At 44.6% G+C, this 21601-nt stretch overlaps 1 protein-coding gene across 4 annotated transcripts in view; it reads right to left on the bottom strand.

The window, feature by feature from the left end:
- LOC137347822 (exonuclease mut-7 homolog) overlaps positions 1 to 21601 on the bottom strand; it is a 556743-nt gene that overhangs the window by 520405 nt on the left and 14737 nt on the right. For all 4 annotated transcript variants that reach the window (XM_068012844.1, XM_068012843.1, XM_068012840.1 and 1 more), the window contains exon 2: positions 19990 to 20068. The gene's annotated coding sequence lies outside the window, so the exon portion shown is untranslated. The remainder of the gene's footprint in view (positions 1 to 19989; positions 20069 to 21601) is intronic.

Here is a 21601-nt window from a genome sequence, read left to right as displayed (position 1 = left end):
TACAGAGAGAGACAGAGAGAGACAGAGAGAGACAGAGAGAGACAGAGAGAGAGAGAGAGAGAGAGAGAGAGAGAGAGAGAGAGAGACCAGGCATTCATGACGTTGAATTAGATGTGCAATGACATGTGCATTTAAAACTAAAAGAGGGGACGTATTGACTATCCTAATCAAACTTAAAGAGGATAAAACCTCTGATCCAGATGTATTGCACCCACACATTTTAAAATAACCTAGGGAAGAGATAGCAGAGGTATTACTACATATATTTAATAATTCATTAGAAAAAGGTGTAGTGCCAGAGGACCGCAGATAGCTTAAGTAATTCCTATATTTAAGAGGAGGATCAGGGAATTATACAGCAGTCAGCTGAACACCAGTGGTAGGAAAAATAATGGAATCCTGATTAAAGCAGAAAACAGAACATCTAGAAAAGAAAATATAATGAACAGTCAGCATGAATTTCAAAAGGAAAAATCTTGCTTGACCAATTTTTTTTGGAAGCAACAGATAGTAGACAATGGTAATGCAGTAAATGTAATTTATCTGGATTTTCAAAAAGCCTTTGCTATGGTGTCCCATAATTTCGTTTGTTCGTAGATGTCATCTTCTTCCCAGAAGCTTGACTGCCATGGATCACCACCTCTGTCTGTTCTATGCTGTCCTTACACATTCCGCATAGGTCAACTGCAACCAGTCCATTTAATCCATCATCCATTTTCTCCTCTGCTTCCTTCGCCTATGTTTTCCATCAATCTTTCCTTCTCGGTCTACCTTCTGCTCAAATGATGCCCCATAACAGACTAATCAGTAAGGGCAGAGACTGCACAGTCAGCAGACAAGTGGCAGAATAGATTGCTAGATGGCTTTAAGGCAGAAAACAAAGAGTGGGAGTGAAGGGTAGCTATTCAGAGTGGCAGAAGGTGAGAAGTGGCGTTCCACAAGGATCAGTGCTGGGACCACCGCGGTTCACAATTTACATTAACTATTTAGACTTTGGAATCAAAAACAATCTCTAAACTTGCAAATGACACAAAATTGGGAGGGGGTGTCGGGGGGTGAGTCAATACTGAGGAGAACTGCAACAAATTACAGGAGGACAATAATGAACTTGCAGAACGGGCAAATAATTGCCAAATTAAGTTCAACGCAGATAAATGCGAGGTAGTCATTTTAGTAGGAAGAATAGAAAGGTCACTTCTTACTTGGAAGGTGCGACTCAAGTCAGGTCGAGCAACAAAGAAATCTCTGAGTACAAATACACCAATCACTAAAAATTAAGCCACCAATTAGCAAGGCCAAAAAGAAAACAAAACAAGCATTAGGTTTTATTTCTAGAGGCATAGAATTGAAAAGTACAAAAGCTATGCTAAACAAGTATTGAAATTTGATTAGACCACGCTTAGAGTACTGCGTTCAGTTCTGATTGCCATATTATAAAAAGGATAGAGGGGTACTGGAAAGGTTGCAGAAAAGGTTTACAAGAATGATACCAGAAATGTGTGGGTCTGCATATCAGGAAAGAACGAACAGGCTGGGTCTCTTTTCTCTTGAAAAAGACTGAGGGGGTGACCTAATAGAGGTCTTTAAAATTATGAAAGGTTTTGATAGAATGGATAGAAAGAGAATGTTTCCACGTGTGAGGAAGAGGATAATTAGAGGTCATCAATACAAGATAGTCACCAAGAAATCCAAGAGGGAATTCAGAAGAAATTCCTTTACCCAAAGAATGGTAAGAATGTGGAATTTGCTACCACAAGGAGTGGCTGAAGCGAATAGTATAGATGCATTTAAGGGGAAGCTAGACAAGCATATATGGGAGAAGGGAACAGAGGGATTTGCTGAGAGTTACATGAGGAAAGGTAGGTGGAGGCTCGAGTGGAGCATAAATGCTGGCATGGACTGGTTGGGCAGAATGGCCTGTAACTGTGCCATATATCCTGTGCAATTTTATGTAAACAAAGCGCAAAGTTGGGAATTCAGTGCAAGTGGGACTCTCTGGTAAACAGTACTGGGTGAGTATAGTCAAACTGAAATTTAGCTAAACTTTTTGAATTTAACCTAGAACTAATAAAAAATACTAGTTAGTTCGCACCTAACAGAAACTGCCTGTTAGTGGCAGATAACTGTCAATCAGCTGTAAGTGATGCCTGAATAGGTGCTAATTACTGTGAGCAGGAAGCTGAGTGAACACTTGTAACTTGGGTACAGCTCAAAAGTGTGCAAAAGACAGCACTTACTGACTCAGTGATCGCAGAACAGAGTTCATCATGGACCGAGTGCAAAAACTGGGAATTCGGTTCAGAGGGGGAAGGAGGTGCTCCAATACTTGGAGTGGTTTGTGTAAGCTTGAGGCAGCAAGTATTTTAATTTTTTGTCCAGTAATTTAACGCAAGTTAGTGTGTTTTAGATATTCCTTTACTTTCTCATTCCAAGTTTTTAAAAAATTGAGATTTTCTTCAGAATTATAAATTCCCATTCCTGATACAATTCCAGTAAATGTTAGCTGTACCCTTTCATGGTTCTTACATCCCTGCTATAATGGGTTCTGCAGGAATACTTGATTTGTGGCCTTCTGGTATTTTCTTGTTTTCAATTTTTTTTTAATTCTGTATTCCCATTCATTTAATGTTTTCAATGTTAATCCCAAAGCTAATGCTCCATGTATTAATGAGCTCAAAATTTACCTCAGTTCTTTTTTAAACACCAATTGTCCAATTGGGAATTCCTCCAAAGCTGCCATAAAAGGGTCAAGCAATACACAACAGAATATGCCTATGCAAGTGTTCTGTGTTTTGTTGTTCTCATGCCCAATGTATTCCATTCAGCACTTCATGTTGAAGAAATATGACCAGTGATGCATTTAAATAGGATGAGCATCATACTGGAGATGCTTGAAATCCGAAATAGAAACAGAAAATGCTAAAAATACACAGCAAGTTTGGCAGCATCTGTAGGGAGAGAAAAATATCTATGTAAATCCTACATAACCATTTATATATTGATTACTTTTGCATGTACTGAATTTGATAGTGATTGAAGCTGGAGTGGCCCAAACATTTGAAAAATTCAGAAGTTGGCACAATAATGCTCCTCTGCTTCCCTTTAACAGGCTATCACAAGTACAATGGGAAAGTTGGAGAGAGATATAGAAAATGACTGTACTTGCGAGTAGCGTGAAACTGTTTTCTACTGAGCTCATTTTTCCAGCAGAAAATATGTTCTTCTCCTAGTGATATATTGGCTGCCTCTATTCAAACTAAAAAGTAGCTATAAATAATCTAGACTAAGATATGTTAGGGCAGGTTGTGTGTCTGGATTGCAGCATGTGCTAGTTTGTGAACAGCGACACTGTCCAGAGTGAACACTTGCAGTAGATGTCGCCATCTCGAATCTCTCTGGTTCAGTCATTGAACTGGACTGTGAGTTAGAGACTCCGACACATAAGGGAATGGGAGCAGCATCTGGACAGTCTGCTCCAGATTTCAGTCGTGCCTGCAGAATGGTACAGGTTCAGAACAGGATTTATATGGCTGATGATGAGCAGAATAAGGGAAACATAGGCAAGGTAGAGAATGAGGCTAAGGATAAAGACTGCTTGTGAGGCTAAGGATAAAGACTGTTGAAGGACAGCCAGAATGTAGACCATGGCACCTCGGAGCAAGCGAATGTGCAGGAACAGTGGTGGGGGCTTGGCGGGGGGTGGGGCGGGGGGGTGGAGGGGAAGGAGGGAATGAGAGGGGAAGTGTAATGTGGTGGTTAGAGGCAATTCAATAATTAGGGGGACAGATAGCACCCTTTGTAAGCAGGATCAAGAGCTCTACTTGGCATGTTTCCTGCCTGGTACCAGGGTGAGGGACATCTCAAAACAACTTCAAAGGATATTGGAGAGGGAAAGAGAAGGGAAGAATCCAGTCAATTGAGGCTCAAGTTGGGACCAACAAGATAGCAAAGAGTATGAATGAGGTTCTGTTTTTAAAAAGAGTACCAGGAACAAGAAGTTAAACTGAGAAACAGGACCTCAATGGTTATAATCTCTGACTTATTACCCAAGCCACTTACAAATTGCCACAAGGATAAGCAGATCAGAAAGCTAAACATGTGGCTGAAGGAGTGGTGTGGGAAATAGGGATTTGATTTCAAGGGACACTGACACCAGTATTGGGACAAGAAGGAACAGTACTGTTGAAATAGGCTCCACCTTAACCAGTTGGACCTATGGTTCAACTGTAAAGGATAAATAGTGCAATCACAAGGACTTTAATCTAGCGAATGGAGGGGTTGTAAAATATATTATAGTTCAAAAACAAGCAATAGAAAAGAGAGTAGAATAAGTCAAAAATTGTGTTTTAGGCACAAGAGATAAAAGGAAAAAGAAATAAGAAACATGTGCGTGAAACATTAGAGCAGAAGGACAGGTTAGGATATGTGGTCCAAAGAAGTCATAGATTCATAGAGTTATGTATGGCACAGAAGAAAGCCATTTGGCCCATCGAGTTCATGCCAGCTCTCCATAGAGCAATCCAATAGTTCCCATTCCCCAGCTTTATCCTTGCAGCCTGAAAGTTTATTTCCTTCCAGTAAATATCCAATCATTGATTGTTTCCACTTCCACTACCCTCATGGGCGGCTAGTTCCAGGTCATTACCAATTTGCTGCGGAAAAAAAATTCTTCCTCACATACCCCTGCATCTCTTGCCCAACTCCTTCAACCCGTGTACCCTAGTCCTTGTACCATCAGTTAGTGGGAACATTTATTCCTTATCTAAGCCTGTCATAATCTGTCATGTACACCGCTATCAAATCTTCCCTCAATCTCCTTTGCCCCAAAGAGAACCTACCTCAGCTTTTCCAACCTAACCTTGTAACTAAAATCCCCCATCCCTGAAACCATTCTAGTAAATCTCCTCTGCACCCGTTTAAGGACCCTCCTTCCCAAAGTGTGATGGTTGCAATACTCTAGTTGGTACCTAACCAGAGCATCATGAACATTCAGTGTGACCTCCCTGCTTTTCTACTCAATACCTCTATTTATAAAGCCCAAGATGCCATATGCTTTGCTAACCACAGTCTCGATACGTCCTGTCACCTTCAAAGAATCGATGCACATGTATCCCCAGGTCCCTCCGTTCCTGCATACTATTTAGAACTGTACCATTTACTCTATGTTGCCTCACCCTATCCCTTCGGGGTGGCACAGTGGTGCAGTGGTTAGCACCGCAGCCTCACAGCTCCAGGGACCCGGGTTCGATTCTGGGTACTGCCTGTGCGGAGTTTGCAAGTTCTCCCTGTGTCTGCGTGGGTTTTCTCCGGGTGCTCCGGTTTCCTCCCACATCCAAAGACTTGCAGGTGATAGGTAAATTGGCTGTTATAAATTGCCCCTAGTGTAGATAGGTGATAGGGAATATGGGATTACTGTAGGGTTAGTATAAATGGGTGGTTGTTGGTCGGCACAGACTCGGTGGGCCGAAGGGCCTGTTTCAGTGCTGTATCTCTAAATAAATAAAATAAAATAAATAAAAATGCATCACCTCACTCTTGTCAGTATTAAATTCCATTTGACACTTGTCTGTCCATTCTGCCAGCCTATCTGTCTTGTTGCAGGCGATTCATATCATCCTCACTGTTTGTCACTCCTCCAAGTTTGGTATCATTGGTCAATTTTGAAATTCTACTCTGTATTCGAAGATCCAAGTCTTTTATACATAACAAAAAAAAGCAGTGGTCCTGGCACAGACCCTTGGGGAACATCACTGTCTCCCGTCCTCCAGTCTGAAAAACAAACATTTGCCACGACTCGATGTTTTCTGGCCTTAAGCCAATTTTTTTATCCACTTGGACATGAACCCTCCTATTCCAGGAGTATCAATTTTGTTAACCAGCCTTTCATGAGGTACTTTAACAAACACTTTCTTAAAATTCATAAAGACAACGTCCACCACATTCCCTACAACTACCTTCTCTGTTACTTAATCAAAATATTCAATTAGATTAGTCTAGCATGATCTGCCTTTTACAAATCCATGGCTGGCTATTCTTAATTAACTCAAGTCTCTCCAAGTGCCCGTTGAATTTTTTCCCTGATTGTTTCTAAAATCTTACCCATCGCTGATGTTAAACGAACTGGCCAGTAGTTGCTAGGACTGTTGTCACACCCTTTTTTATTTTCATTTTATTTAAAGATACAGCACTGAAACAGGCCCTTCGGCCCACCGAGTCTGTGCCGACCAACAACCACCCATTTATACTAATCCTACATGCCCTACCACATCCCCACCTTCCCCTACTACCTACCTATACTAGGGGCAATTTTATAACGGTCAATTTACCGATCAACCTGCAAGTCTTTGGCTGTGGGAGGAAACCGGAGCACCCGGCGGAAACCCACACGGTCACAGGGAGAACTTGCAACTCCGCACAGGCAGTACCCAGAACTGAACCCGGGTCGCTGGAGCGGAGAGGCTGCGGTGCTAACCACTGCGCCGCCCCTTTCTTGAATAAGGGTGTCACGTTAGCCACTCTCCAATCCTCTGGCACCTCCCCCATATCTAGGGAAGATTGGAAAATTATGGCCAGCCCTTCCATTATGTCCACCCCCACTTCCTTGAGCAACCTGGAATGCAAGCCATCCAGACCAGGTGACTGACCTACCCTCAGCATAGCCAGCCCTACCAGCACCACCTCCTTCTCAATTTTTACCCTATCTATTGCCTCTAATATCTCCGCTTCTACCGATACTTTGTCAAATTCCTCTTCCTTAGCAAATACAGATATAAAATACTCATTAAGTATTCTGGCTTTGCCCTGCACTTCTAAGCATAATGACTCTTTTTTTTCCATAATAGGACCCAATGCACCTCTTACCACCTGCGTACTATTTACATGTTGATAGAAGATTTTTGGGTTCCCTTTTATGTTGACTGCCATTCTATTCGCTCATTCTCTCTTTGCTAGTCTTATTTTCCTCTTCACCTCCCCTCAGCCTGGTTTTTGACCTGATGCTCACCTGAAGAATTCACCTGATATGCATCATATACCCTCTTTTTTTGTTTCATCATCTCTATCTCCCTTGTCATCCAAGGAGCCCTTTTTCTTGCTTCCCCTACCCTTCGTCCTTGTTGAAATGTACCGAGCCTGTACCTGAAGCATTTCTTCCTTAAAGATAACCCATTGTTCCATTACAGTTTTTTTGTCAGCCTTTGGTTCCATTTTATTCTAGCTAGATCCTCTCTCATCCCATCAAAGTTAGAGCCCTCTTCCAATCTAGAAGTTTTACTTTAAATCGTTCCTTTCTTGTGCAAGATAGCTTTCTGCAGCAATATGTCCTAGAACCAACAAGTGGGAATCCCATATTAGATTTAGTGATGAGCAATGAGACAGATTTAATTAACAGCCTAACCGTGAGTGAACATCTATCTAATAGCGATCATAATATAAGAGTTCAACGTAGTGTTTGAAACAGAAAAATGCAAAACAGCTGCTCAGCTAAATTTAGGTAAAACTGACTTCAATGTGATGAGACAGAAACTGTCCACAGTAAACTGGACAAATCTGTTAAGCGTAAAGCGAAAGATCAGTGGGAGGTGTTGAAAAAATGATACAGAACCAGTTTATACCCCTAAAGGGCAGGAGCTCTACTTGCCAAAAAAATGCTATTGATAACTAAAGAGGTGAGAGACAACATAAAATTAAAAGAAAAAGCATATAAAAATGCAAAAAATAGTACAGATCCTGGCAAACGGTAAAGATACAAACTGCAGCAAAGGGTGACAAAATGGACAGTAAATGCTAATTAGAGAGACGAAAAGAAACTTGCAAGGGATATCAAAATCAACCAAAAATCTTTTTATATTTGAAAAATAGACAGTAGTCAGGAGCAATGCAGCCCCTTGATAATGGATAATGGTGATATTGTCAATGAAAATAAGGAAATGGGAGACATGTTTAATAATAATTTTGCGTCAATGTTTAGAGTAGAGGAAGTGGTCAGCTTGCCAGAAATCCCAAGGAAACTAATACTGAATCAGGAACAAGCACTCAACAAAATTAACATAAGCAAATAACAGTAAAGAAGAAAATAATAGCACCAAAAAGAGTGCCAAATCCCCATGGCCAGATGGTTCCCATCCCAGAATGGTAAAGGAAGGTGGTGAGGACATTGCAAATGCCTGAATTGCAAACATCCAACATTCTCTCAATTTGGGATCTGTTCCTTTAGATTGAGAAAATTGTGCATGTCACTCCGCTATTTAAGAAAGGTGAGGGGAAAAATATACGAGGGAATTAGAGACCAGTTAGCCTTACTTCTGTTTCCATGAAATTACTAGAGTTTATAATTAAGGATAGGGTGATTGAACACCTTGAATATTTTTAGCTGATCAGTGAGCAGCATGGATTTTTAAGGGGTAGGAAACGGACTTCAAGAACACCATTCATAAAGTCCCCGAGAAGAGGCCGTTAGCTAAAGTTGAAGCTAATGCAAGGAATTGAAGGCAAATTATTGAGCTGGTTAAGAAACTGGCTGAGCGACATGAGACAGAGTTGGAATAATGGGCAAGTACTCCATTGGGCAGAATGTGACTAGTGGTGTCCCACGACAATGCGTCGGGGCCTCAACTGTTCACTGTATTTATTAATGACTTAGGTGATAGGATAGGTAGCCGCATATCCCAATTTGCCAATGACACAAGTGGGTGACATTGTCAGCAGTGCAGATGGAAACATAAAATTACAAAGATATTGGTAAAGTGAATGTGTGAAACTGTGGCAAATGGATTTCAATAATGACAAATGTATGGTCATCCCACTTTGAACCTAAAAAGAATAGAACAGAGTGAAAAGCTAGAAACAGGAGGTCCAAAGAGGCTTGGTGGACCACTTATATTAAAATGTCATGATGGGGTACATCATCGCCAATCCCTCATGTCAAGGGTGATTCTTCCTTGCGAATTGCCGGGTGGAAGTGAGATATCAGTGTCTGCTGTGGGTTTGCAGATGGCTGATGAGTCCCATCTTCGCCTTGCAGGCTCGACCACAGTGAGGACATCGCTCGTCAGCCAGTAAAGGTGGTGGCTTGAAAAGCTTCCCTCTCTTTCCGTCTCTCTCATCGTTCTCTCTCAGCGGCTGCTCTTGTTGATTATAAGGTCTTGACACCATTTTTGATGACAGATCACCATTTTGGTCGTGACTGGGCAGCTGCTTCCTATGTGTTGATGCTAATAGAGCAAACCTTCATGGAGGCTTTGAGACTGATTTTGAAACGTTTCCTTTGGCCCCTGTGAGAACTGAGCTGAGTAGAGCACCTGTTTCGGCAGTCTTGAGTCAGGCATTCTGACATGTCATGTTGATCTCAGCTGATGTGAGATCACATGACCTCCATACTTGGTATGTCTGTGTCTTAGAGGATGCTCATGTTTGTTCTTTTCACCTCCCACTTGATTCGCAAGATTCTTCTAGACAGTGTCGATAATGTTGTCTGAGGGCCTTGATATGGCCAAGTTGCCCAAGTTTCAGCACTATTGAGAAGGGTGGGGAGAACTACTGCCCGATCGACTTTGAGTTTGGTGTCAGGTCTGATTTCACAATTCTCGAAAACTTGAGAATGTAATTCACCATAGGATGAGCTAGCACATTGGATCTGCCGGCGTACCTTTTCATCAATGTGAACATTTTGGGATGATAGCGTCCAAGATATGGGAAGTGAAGGACATTTTCCAACACTTCACCATGAATCTCCATTGAAGGTGTTGGACTTGATACATTTGGTGTGGGTTGGTGGAGGACTTTGATCTTCCTGGTGTTCAGGGCAAGTCCCATACTCTCATAGGCTTTGGTGCATATGACAGCTATCTGTTGTAGTGCTTCTTCAGAGTGAGCAGTAACCTGTCAACATACTGTCTTGGTTTTGACCTTCACCCAGCTGAGGTTGAAGAGTTTACCATCGGTGCGATCAAGTTATTACCACACTTGGACGAAGCCTGTCGGTGTTAAGCTGCAGCATTGCTGCAAGAAAGATTGAGAATAGTGTTGGTGCAATGACACACAGGTGTTGATTCCTGTTTTGACAAGGAATGAGTATATAGTACTGTTATTTGCACATTGTCATGTAGGAGACGAATGAGGTTTGTGAACTTAGCTGGGCATTCATATCACTGCAGCACCTTACAAAGGGTAGTTTGTTTCACCAAGTCAAAGGCTTTAGTGAATTTGAAGAAAGCCATGGACAAAGGGATGTTCTTCTCTCTGCACTTTTCCTGAAGCTGGAGTGCTGTGAAGAGCATGTTGGTTGTTCTTCTGGTGGGTCAGAAGCCACAGTGGAACTCTGGAAGGACTTCCTCTGCAACTGGCGAGAGGCAATTAAGAAGTATCCTAGTTAGGACTTTGTCAATAGTTGACAACAATGCTATGCCCTTGTAGTTGCTACAGTTTGACTTGCCCCCTTTCTTGAAGGCTGTGATCAACATGGCGCCTCTAAGGTCACTTGAAATGTTTTCATTCTGCCAGAGCTTCACAAATCGGGCACAAATCCGAGAGATCAGTATGTTTCCTCTGTGTTTCAGTAATCCCGCAGGGAAACTGTCAGAATCATAAGCTTTGTTATTTATCGGGTTGAAAGCAGTTACCACTTTGTGGAGCATTGAATCATCGTCTAGCTCACTTCTGATTGTATGCTGTGGGAGGTTTTCCAGCAGGTTCACGTCCACCATGGAGTTCTGATTGAGTAATTCTATAAAGTGCTCTTTCCAGCGGACACTGATACCATCCGTGTCGTGGAGAAAAATCTTGCCATCTTTGGATCGTATCGGTGCTGTTCCCTATATTGAGGATACATAGATCCCTTTGGTTGCTTGAAAAAAAGTGCACGAGCCATGCATGTCAGCGAGGAGTTGAATTTCCTCAGCCGTCTCTGTCCATTGTCTGTTCTTCAAATTGTGGGTTCTTCTTTGAACTTCAACTTTGACTGTCTGATGGTTGAGCTTCTTTGCTATGGAGTTTGGATCCTATTGCCAGGTTTGGAATGCTTTCTGTTTACAATCGATGAGTTTGCATATTTCTGTAAAGCTCTCATCAAACCAGTTTTGGTGTCTTTTAGTGGTGTGCCCAAGGGATTTCTTGGAATGTATGAGTAATGATAGATTTCAATGATTGCCAGTCATCTTGGAGATTGCTGGATGGGGTGACCTTTCGTTCCTGCAGTTTCCAATTGATTTGTTCTTGAAATTCTTTTTGCTTGGTGTTATTATACAGGCCAGAGACCTTGAACGTTCTCCATACCCGTCACGGCGGTGGGTTCCCTTTGGGGGCCACTTCGAAAGCCAATGCCGAGGGAATGAGTCACTGGTCTGTCCAGCATTCACTGGCCATATGCATAGCACCGTGTAATGTGCATATCTTTTCAATCCTTGGTCCTGACTATCACACAGTCTATGAATTGCCAGTGCTTCAATCTTGGATGTTGCCAGGATGTCATGAAATTGTTTTTGATGGTACCGTTCTATTCAGCACACAGGGTAAGGAGGAGTACACCACAAGGATTGGACTTTCCAATTCCACACTTTACAATGGTGTTTGGCCAAAGGGCATGGTTGTCGGTCACCCTGCCATTGCAATCACTGAGAAGTATGATCTTTGACTGATGGTACAGCTGCCAGTATTGCGTCTAGGTTGTTATAAAAGGTTTCTTTTACTTCCTCCTTGGAGTCCAAAGTAGTTGCATAAACACTGCTAAAGGTGGCAGACTGACTGCCTTTGAGCTTAAGATTGAGTGTCATAAAACGCTCAATGATCCCAACAGGGGGTTTGTGGAGTCTTTTCATGAGTTTGTTTTGATGGCAAAGCCGAATCCATGAATTCTGCCACAAAAGCAAAATACTGCGAATGCTGGAAATACTCAGCAGGTCTGGCAGCATCTCTCTCCACAGATACTGAGTATTTCCAGAACTTTCTGTTTTTATTCTATGAATTCTTCGTGATTTCCCTTTCCAGAAGGAAGTACAGCCACCTCCATCTTCTTTCTTTTGTCCCTCATCTACTCGACAGGTCTCACTAAGAACTACTATGTCAACATCTAGGCGTTGGAGCTTGCGGGCTACTATCTCTGATCATCTCTCAGGTCGTTCCAAGTTATGCATTAGAGACGTAATACTCCAAGATCCTACCTTGATTGCCTGTTTTCCTGAGTTTTGACTGCTGATGGGTGATACTGCTGGATGCTGTTTTCCAAATAGGTTTGGAATGAGGCAGGCTATTTTTAGAGCATCTTTTCTAGCCCCTTTCCTTAGTGGGCTGAACAGCGCTAATCCTGGAGGCGGCTGCTTAGACACAGCTACAAACACCAAACCACCTTTCTGCCTCGATTAAGAGTGCAGTGGTTAATTGGTAACTGCCGCCTTTGTGTCATGTTGTGACTAGAGGCTATCAGATATCACAATCCTGCCTCTGTCATCACTACTGATCGCAAAAGGGCTGGAGGAAATTTGTGATCCGTAGAAGGGCTTGTGCCTGGTGTCTTTTATAGTGGGAGGCCTGTTGCACAGCAAGCCCCACACTGTCCTGGCAGGGAGTTGCCTGTTTTCAATGATCAAGCGAGCCTGTTTAATTGAGGACAGGGCCCTGCAGGAACCTTTTATCTGCCTTCACAGCCAATCCCACGTAGAAGCATTTTGTTGTGGTAGAACTTAGTGAATGGCAGTCCTTGCTCGCCATGTCACAGGATGCTGCAAAGTAGTTTATGGCGGCTTTGAATGACAGAGGCACCACCCTCACCCTGACCACCCTGTCGCTGTGGTCCGCGACTGCTTATTCATCAGGAGATCTCCTATTTATTTTGCAGTTCGCCTTCATTTCTGGAGGTTGATCCAGCTATCCACTGACGCGCTTGGTAGCTGCAGCTTGCAGCAGCAGAAAATAATCAAAAAGACGAATGGAACGCTGGCCTTTATAACTAAAAGACTAGAATACAAGCGGGTAGAATTTGTGTTTCGGCTATACAAAGCCCTGTTAGACCACTCCTGGAGTACTGTGAGCGGTTCTGGGCACCACACCTTAGAAAGAATATATTAGAGAATGGAAAACACCAACTGACATTTAACTTGTTCTGCAGAAACTAAGAGAGGCTTTCACCACTCCGGGGAGGGATAATATTTGTTTCTTTATACGCCCATTGATATTTGAAGCATCTGGAATAAGGAGGACTCCGCCAATCCCAGTGCCCATGGGAAAATGGCCAGATTGAGCATGAATTAAAGTCCATCATTTCTTGTCCAATATAAAGCAAAAACTATTCAAAAACACATCCAAAGAACACGCTACATGCTCGAAACTACTCAGGTTTACACATAAATTTTCTCAGCTTGCAGCAGTAAATAGATATCTCCCCAAAAAACTGGAAATGCATTTGGTTGAGTTAGTGATGTCACCTCACAGAGCAGAGATGGTGATATTAGAATATGGTACACTCCTCTCACTGGGCACTGATGCTGACGCTGGAATGCAGCACATTCCCCTCACAGGGCACAGTTGGTGAAGTTGGAATGTGGTACACTCCCCTCACAGGACACAGTTGATGTTGAAAGGCGGTACAACCCCCTCACAGGGCACAGTTGATGTTGGAATGTGGTACACTCCCCTCACAGGGCACAGTTGATGTTGGAATGTGGTACACTCCCCTCACAGGGCACAGTTGGTGATGTCGGAATGTGGTACACTCCACTCACAGGACACAGTTGATGTTGGAATGCGGTACACTCCCCTCATAGGGAATGTTTGGCAATGTTGGAATGCGGTACACTCCCCTCACCAGGTAGAGTTGGTGATGTCGGAATGGGGTACACTCCCCTCACAGGGCGGAGGTGGTGATGTCGGAATGTGGTATACTACCCTCACAGGGTAGAGTTGTTGATGTTGGAATGTGGTACACTCCCCTCACAGGGCAGTTTTGGTGATGTTGGAATGTGGTACACTCCCCTCACAGGGCAGTGATGGTGATGTTGGAATGTGGTACACTATCCTCATAGGGCACAGTTGTTGATGTTGGAATGTGGTACACTATCCTCATAGGGCACAGTTGTTGATGTTGGAATGTGGTACACTACCCTCACAGGGCACAGTTGGTGATGTTGGAATGTGGTACACTACCCTCACAGGGCACAGTTGGTGATGTTGGAATGTGGTCCACTCCCCTCACAGGGCACAGTTGGTGATGTTGGAATGTGGTACACTATCCTCATAGGGCACAGTTGTTGACGTTGGAATGTGGTACACTACCCTCACAGGGCACAGTTGGTGATGTTGGAATGTGGTACACTCCCCCCATAGGGCAGTGATGGTGATGTTGGAATGTGGTCCACTCCCCTCATAGGGCACTGTTGTTGATGTTGGAATGTGGTGCACTCCCCTCACAGGGCACAGTTGGTGATGTTGGAATGTGGTACACTATCCTCATAGGGCACAGTTCTTGATGTTGGAATGTGGTACACTCCCCTCATCAGGGCACAGTTGTTGATGTTGGAATGTGGTACACTCCCCTCATCAGGGCACAGTTCTTGATGTTGGAATGTGGTACACTGCCCTCATAGAGCACAGTTTTTGATGTTGGAATGTGGTACACTACCCTCACAGGGCACAGTTGGTGATGTTGGAATGTGGTACACTACCCCCATAGGGCACAGTTGTTGATGTTGGAATGTGGTACACTCCCCTCATCAGGGCACAGTTCTTGATGTTGGAATGTGGTACACTCCCCTCATCAGGGCACAGTTCTTGATGTTGGAATGTGGTACACTGCCCTCATAGAGCACAGTTTTTGATGTTGGAATGTGGTACACTACCCTCACAGGGCACAGTTGGTGATGTTGGAATGTGGTACACTCCCCTCATACGGCACAGCTGGTGATGTTGGAATGTGGTACACTCCCCTCATAGGGAACAGTTGTTGATGTTGGAATGTGGTACACTCCCCTCACAGGGCACAGTTGGTGATGTTGGAATGTGGTACACTCCCCTCATAGGGCACAGTTGTTGATGTTGGAATGTGGTACACTCCCCTCACGGGGCGGAGGTGGTGATGTTGGAATGTGGTACACTCCCCTCACAGGGCAGAGTTAGTGATATTTTACAACTACATGACTCTGGCCCTCACTGCAAGTGTGCCAGAATTTATATGTCAGATGTGCAAGGCATGAGATGTGACACAGGTGGTGTTCGGCTACTCACTCTTATTTGTGGGTGTCACTTCTCACCAAGAGACATAGTTTTGTAATGTCAGTTATCAGCACACTGAGCTCACTCAAGCTGCATTCTCAGTACACAGAATTCTACCACTTAGTCCTAGAGTCATGATGTCACAGAACAGTTCGGTTCTTCAAGTCCATGTCAATTCCCTCGAAGCAGTCCAGGCAGTTCTATTCCCCTGCTCTATCCACATAGCTCTAAGTTTATTTCCTTCAAGTGCACATTCAATTTCCTTTTGAAATCACTGATCATCTCCGTTTCCACCACCCTCATAGGCAGCAGGTTCCAGAACATGAACATTCTCGGTGTAAAAAAGTTTTTCCTCACATTCCCTCTGCATCTCTTGCTCAAAACCTTAAATCTGTGTCCCCTTGTCCTTGTACCATCAGCTAAAGGAAACAGCTATGCAGAAAAGCACTCAAGCAAGACAATTATCAGAGCTGTTGGAGCTAGCAGGATCACTACTGCTCTCAGAATCCAGAGCTACTAACGGCAGCTACGACACTCCAAGTTCAACTTCTGTGAACACTATTCACTGCTCATACGCCAGGAAACCACCTGAAAAGCAACAACAGCCATCACAGACAGAGCTATGACTTATCCAAAGAATGCTTCCACTGTGGCGGTGCTTACCCACACCAGACCGAGTGTCCTGCTACTGGTAAATAAAAGAACACAAGAACTAGGAGCAGAAATAGACCATATGGCCCAGTGAGCCTGGGCCTGATCATTCAATATGATCATGGCGAGTCTTGGGCTTCAATTCCACTTTCCTGCCCGCTGCCCATAGCCCTTGATTCCCTGCGAGATGAAAAATCTATCTATCCCAGCCTTAAATGTATGCAATGAAGAAGCATCCACAACCCTCTGGGGTAGAGAATTCCAAAGATTCACAACCCTATGAGTGTAGTAATTTCTCATCATCTCAGTCCTGAATGATTGACCCCTGATCCTGAGACAGTGTCCCTGTGTTCTAGATTCCCTGACCAGTGGGAACAATCTCTCAGCTTCTCCCCATCAAGCCCTTTCAGAATCTTGTATGTCTCATTCAGATCGCCTCTTATTCTTCTAAACTCCAGATAATACAGGCCCAATCTACTCAGCCTCTCATCATAGGACAACCTCCTCATCCCTGGGAACCAATTTACTAAATCGTCGTTGCACTGCCTCCAATGCAAGTATATCCTTTCTTAAATGTAGAGACCAAAACTGCACACAGTATTCCAGGTGCGGTCTCGCCAAAGCCCTGTACAATTTTTGTCAGACTTCTTTATTCCTGGACTCCAATCCCCTTGCAATAAAGGCCAATATGCCATTTGCCTTCCTAATAGCCTGCTGCACCTACATGTTAACCTTGTGCGTTCTTTGTACGAGTACCCCCAAGTGTCTCTGAACAGCCACACTTAACAGTTTCGCACCTTTTAAAAAATACTCTGCTTTTCTATTTTTAGGACCAAAGTGAACAACTTTACACTTCACTACATTATACTCCATTTGCCATCTTGTTGCCCTCACTTAAACAGTGTAAAGCCATTGGAAAACCCAACCACTTTGCTTGTACTTGTCGCTCATCAGCAAAATCATCTACTAAAACAAATACTAACAGAAGGGTGCCATGTATGCACACCACAGCAAAAAGAGAGAATGTAGCCAAAGCAGAGGCAGACAACCCTGAACATACTTTTGAGCTCTCGGACACAACAAACAGCCACATGTGGTCCTGACCATTGGCTGCTCAGACGTAGATTCTCTCAGAGACACACGAGCATCTGCAAATATCATGGGAGACAAAACATTCAACAAATTTCAGGATCACCCCATTTTCTGCAAACCAGGGAATATGAAAATTTTCCCTTAAAACAATGACAAACTGCTGAAAATCCTCAGAACTTTTGAAATGCCAGTCTCATTCCAAGACATCAGAACAAAAGCTCTATTCTGTCATATGGGGAGAATGCAACACACATCAGTTTCAATACAGCAACAGATCTGCATGTGATTGCAGTCACATACGCGATTCCTCCACATGACAAAGATTCTTGAACTGTATGCTGATTGCTTCACTGGAATCAGCAAACTGAAAGGTGTTACAAGCAATCTGCACATAGACCCCAATATGCCCCCAGTTACATATAAACAGCAATGAATACCATTTCACGTCAGGAAACAGACAGAGAAGGAACTTCAATGCCTACTTGACCTTGAAATGATTGAGAAAGTTGGGGATAAACCTCCCCCTTGGGTCTCACCCGCACAAATAGTCAAGAAACCGAAGATTGAGAACCATATTAGAATCTGTATTGATATATGATCAAACCAAGCCATACAAAGACACTTGACACCGACAATCGATGATATCATAAAGTGAATGATGCTAAACACTTTGCTAAACTTGACCTCAATGCAGCATACTATCAAATTGAGCTCGCAGAAAAATAGAGATACCTTACTGTATTCTCTACTTTCATTAGACTTTTCCAATACAAGAAACTCAATTTTGGAGTCAGCTCAGCAGCTGAGGTATCCCAGCACATGACTGAATCCGCACTTCGTTTCAGTCAAGTGAGGAGGGGTCGAAGGGCTTCCCTCTTTTCTCTCTCCCTGTTTGACCACAACAGGTTTAATTCTTTCTTAAAGTGGATGTACTGACCAATTCAGTAGGTATGTCATTACTTACTTGCTATGATCATAAGAACTAATCGGATAGGCTGTCTTAAGTTTAACAACCTAAACCAAACTGATGAAAGTAATACACGATAGGCCAACTTTCGTGCACACACGCGAATAGGTTACAGAGTGGGGAAAGGTCGATTGTGTTAGAGTCCATAAAAAAAAGGTATACAGTCTGTGAGGTTTGGAGATTCAGCTGGCTTCCAGCTGAATTCAGTGGTCCTGAGGCTTTTAGTTTGAAGAGGTAGATGACTGGTTCAGTGGGTCTCTTGGAGGCAGCGATGTGGATGGTTTCTTCCAACGGGGTTTCTGATTGTAGCCGGGATATGCAAAGATGGTCAGTCAACAGGCAAAGTTTGATGCTTCTAAGCTGAAATGGAAAAAAAGAGAGACACCCCCCATGTATGCACGTGTCAGAGTCCAGAAGCTTCTCCTTCGGCTGCAGAGAAACACAAGATTAAAACCATGGACGGGGAGGAGCTTGTCACATGACAGTCACTCCCTGATTCAAACAGAGCAGTTAGCAGTATTTCTTCTGGCTTAAACTTCCTGTGTCTTGGTTCTTGCTGGGATTTCAGCAGACATTTCGTCTCCCTCCTCACAAGCGTTGTAATGTAGGATACAGTGTTGCAAATTTGGTGATCTTAAGTTGCCAGCAAAGTTTTTTTTTAAATCTGTTCTTTTAAATTTCTTCAAAAAATATCAATTCAGATCTCCAGTCAGTGGATTAAAGAAAATTATCATTCAACAAAGCAAGCTGGCGTGGCAATTTCAAGGATTTGAGGGCATGAACATCAGTACGGCATTCTCATCTACAGTCGCACTATAAAGGAACTCAAGACACGTCTACATGCATGCCTACAACGTCTCAGAGAATGTAGCCTCACCTTGAACAAAGACAAGTGCTTGTTTAATGAAAGCAGAATTAAATTCTTCGGTCATGTGTTCAGTGGGGAAGGAGCATCACCAGATCCACAGAAAGTTGCAAACACTGCTGATCCCACAAATATGCAGGAAGTCTGGAGTCTGCTAGGACTTGTCACATACTGTAGTCGCTTCATTTCTGACCTCACTATGCTACCTGTCCCCCTACGCGATCTGAAAAAAGAGACCAATTGGGAATGGACTAAATCACAGATGGTACACTAGATCAAACGACATTTGTCAGCAAGTTGCACAAATGCCTATTTCAACCCTGAGACAAACACCCAGCTAGTCGTGGATGCAAGCCCGTTGGCTTAGGTGCAGTTCTCACACAGAAAGACAAGACAGGTAATCCATCAATCATTGCAATGGCAAGCAGATCGTTAACACCCACATAACGACATTATTTGCAAATACAGAGTGAAGCACTATCAATCACATGGGGTATCCTACATTCTTATCTCTACTAAGATGGGAGCACATTCAAAGTAATAACCGATCATAGACCAATGGTGAGCTTGTTCAACAATCCACACAGCAAACCACCCACTCAAATAGAACATTGGATACTCAAACAGCAAGAGCACAAGTTGCAGGTTGAGTATCCCCCACCCCCCACCGCCCTGAGCACGCTCCCCCCCACCTCAACCTCCACCGCCCTGCACACGCCCCCCCCCCTCAACCTCCACCGCCCTGCACACGCCCCCCCTCTCAACCTCCACCGCCCTGCGCACGCCCCCCCCCCCTCAACCTCCACCGCCCTGCGCACGCCCCCCCCCCTCAACCTCCACCGCCCTGCGCACGCCCCCCCCCCCCAACCTCCACCGCCCTGCGCACGCACACCCCCTCAACCTCCACCGCCCTGCGCACGCACCCCCCCCAACCTCCACCGCCCTGCGCACGCCACCCCCCCCTCAACCTCCACCGCCCTGCGCACGCCACCCCCCCCCTCAACCTCCACCGCCCTGCGCACGCCACCCCCCCCTCAACCTCCACCGCCCTGCGCACGCCACCCCCCCCCCTCAACCTCCACCGCCCTGCGCACGCCCCCACCCCACATGCACCCACCACCCCCCCAACCCCGGCCCAGAACTTGTGCAACTGCAGATATGGGATGCTTTTCTGAGATTTTCAATGGGTTATAGTGTGGTCACCAGAAACACTCACCTTTGGAGCTGGTTAGAGGTTCTGTTGTTTGTCCCTCAAGGACTATGTCTCAGAGTTAATCAGATGGGAGGCCAAGTACCTGCAAGAGTACACAGACAGGGTGAGCAGAAAACCACAGGAACAGCAAACTGAGCTTGAGCCAACACAACACCCACACAGTCAATGCCTCGCACTGTAATCCGTAACTGCAACAGGCCAAAGATCACATCACTCCCGCACGTCAATTACACCAAGTGCAGGCAAAGAGTTCCGGTATCTGGAGAGAATGTGAATGAGGGGAGTGTGTACACAGCGCCACATAATCACTCTTCTCTCTCTTAAGCAGTCCCTCGAGATTGAAGACAACTCGCTTCCACTCCGGGTTGATGGGTTCTGAAATGGCTGATAAGTCCAATGAGTGATCTGCCGACTCTGCCACATGAGGATCAGGTGGCGCTTGAAGGGTCAGGTAGGTGAGTAGCTTGGAGGTTTGTGCTCTCCCTCCAACACCTCGACTTCAACTCCGCACATTCTCAAAGAATGAGCTTTCTCCAGATAGGACGGTCACGAGCCAGGGACTCCCATGAGTCTACAGGGATGTTTGATCTCTGTAGGGATGCTTTAAGGACATCTCTATAGTGTTTCTGCTGTCCTCCTGGGAGTCTCCTGCCATGACCAAATTGAGTACAACAGCTACTTCGGGAGTCTGGTGTCAGGCATGTGGACGACTTGTCCCTCCTAGCAGAGCTGGTTTAGGGCAATTAGTACCCCGATGCTGGGCAGGTTGGCTTGGGAGAGGACGCAGCTGGACCACCTTTCTTGCCAGATTTGGAGGATCTTGCGGAAGCAGTTCTGGTAGTACTGCTCCAGTGCTTTGAGGTGCCTGCTGTAAGCTTGGCCAAGTCTCCGAAGCATATAGCAGTGCAGGGATCAATGCTACTTGGTAAAACCACGGTCTTAGTCTGGAGTTTGAGATTCTGATCATCAGTGGTTAGCACCGCAGCCTCACAGCTCCAGAGACCCGGGTACGATTCTAGGTACTGCCTCTGCAGAGTTTGCAAGTTCTCCCTGTGATTGCATGGGTTTTCTCCGGGTGCTGCGGTTTCCTCCCACAGCCCAAGAATTGCAGGTTGATTGGTAAATTGGCCATTATAAATTGCTCCGAGTATAGGTAGGGGATTTGAGGGAAGGTGGGGATGTGAGAGGGGAATGGGATTCATGTAGGATTAGTATAAATGGGTGGTTGATGGCACGGACTCGGTGGGCCGAAGGGCCTGTTTCAGTGCTGTATCTCTAAATAAATAAATACTCTCTTCCTTAGTCAGCCAAAGGCAGAGCTGGCACACTGGAGACAATGATGAACCTCATCATCAATGGCTGCCTTCGCCAAGAGGAGGCTCCCAAGGTCTGGGAAAACGGTCCACATTTTCCAGGATCTCGCCATTCAATAGTTACAGCACAGAAGGAGGCTGTTTAGCCCATCATGCCCATGCCGACTCTCGTGAACAGCAATTCAGGTCGTCCCACTACCCCCACCTTTTCCCCATCGCCCTGCATATTTTTCTCTTCACATAATTATCAATTCCCTTTTGAGGGCCATGACTGAATCTGCCACCATGATCTTGATTGACAG

The sequence above is a fragment of the Heterodontus francisci genome, chromosome 32, assembly GCF_036365525.1.
Source record: "Heterodontus francisci isolate sHetFra1 chromosome 32, sHetFra1.hap1, whole genome shotgun sequence".
Lineage (NCBI taxonomy): Eukaryota > Metazoa > Chordata > Chondrichthyes > Heterodontiformes > Heterodontidae > Heterodontus > Heterodontus francisci.
Note: the sequence above shows the minus strand (reverse complement) of the source record. Positions and strands in the feature narration are given on the sequence as shown.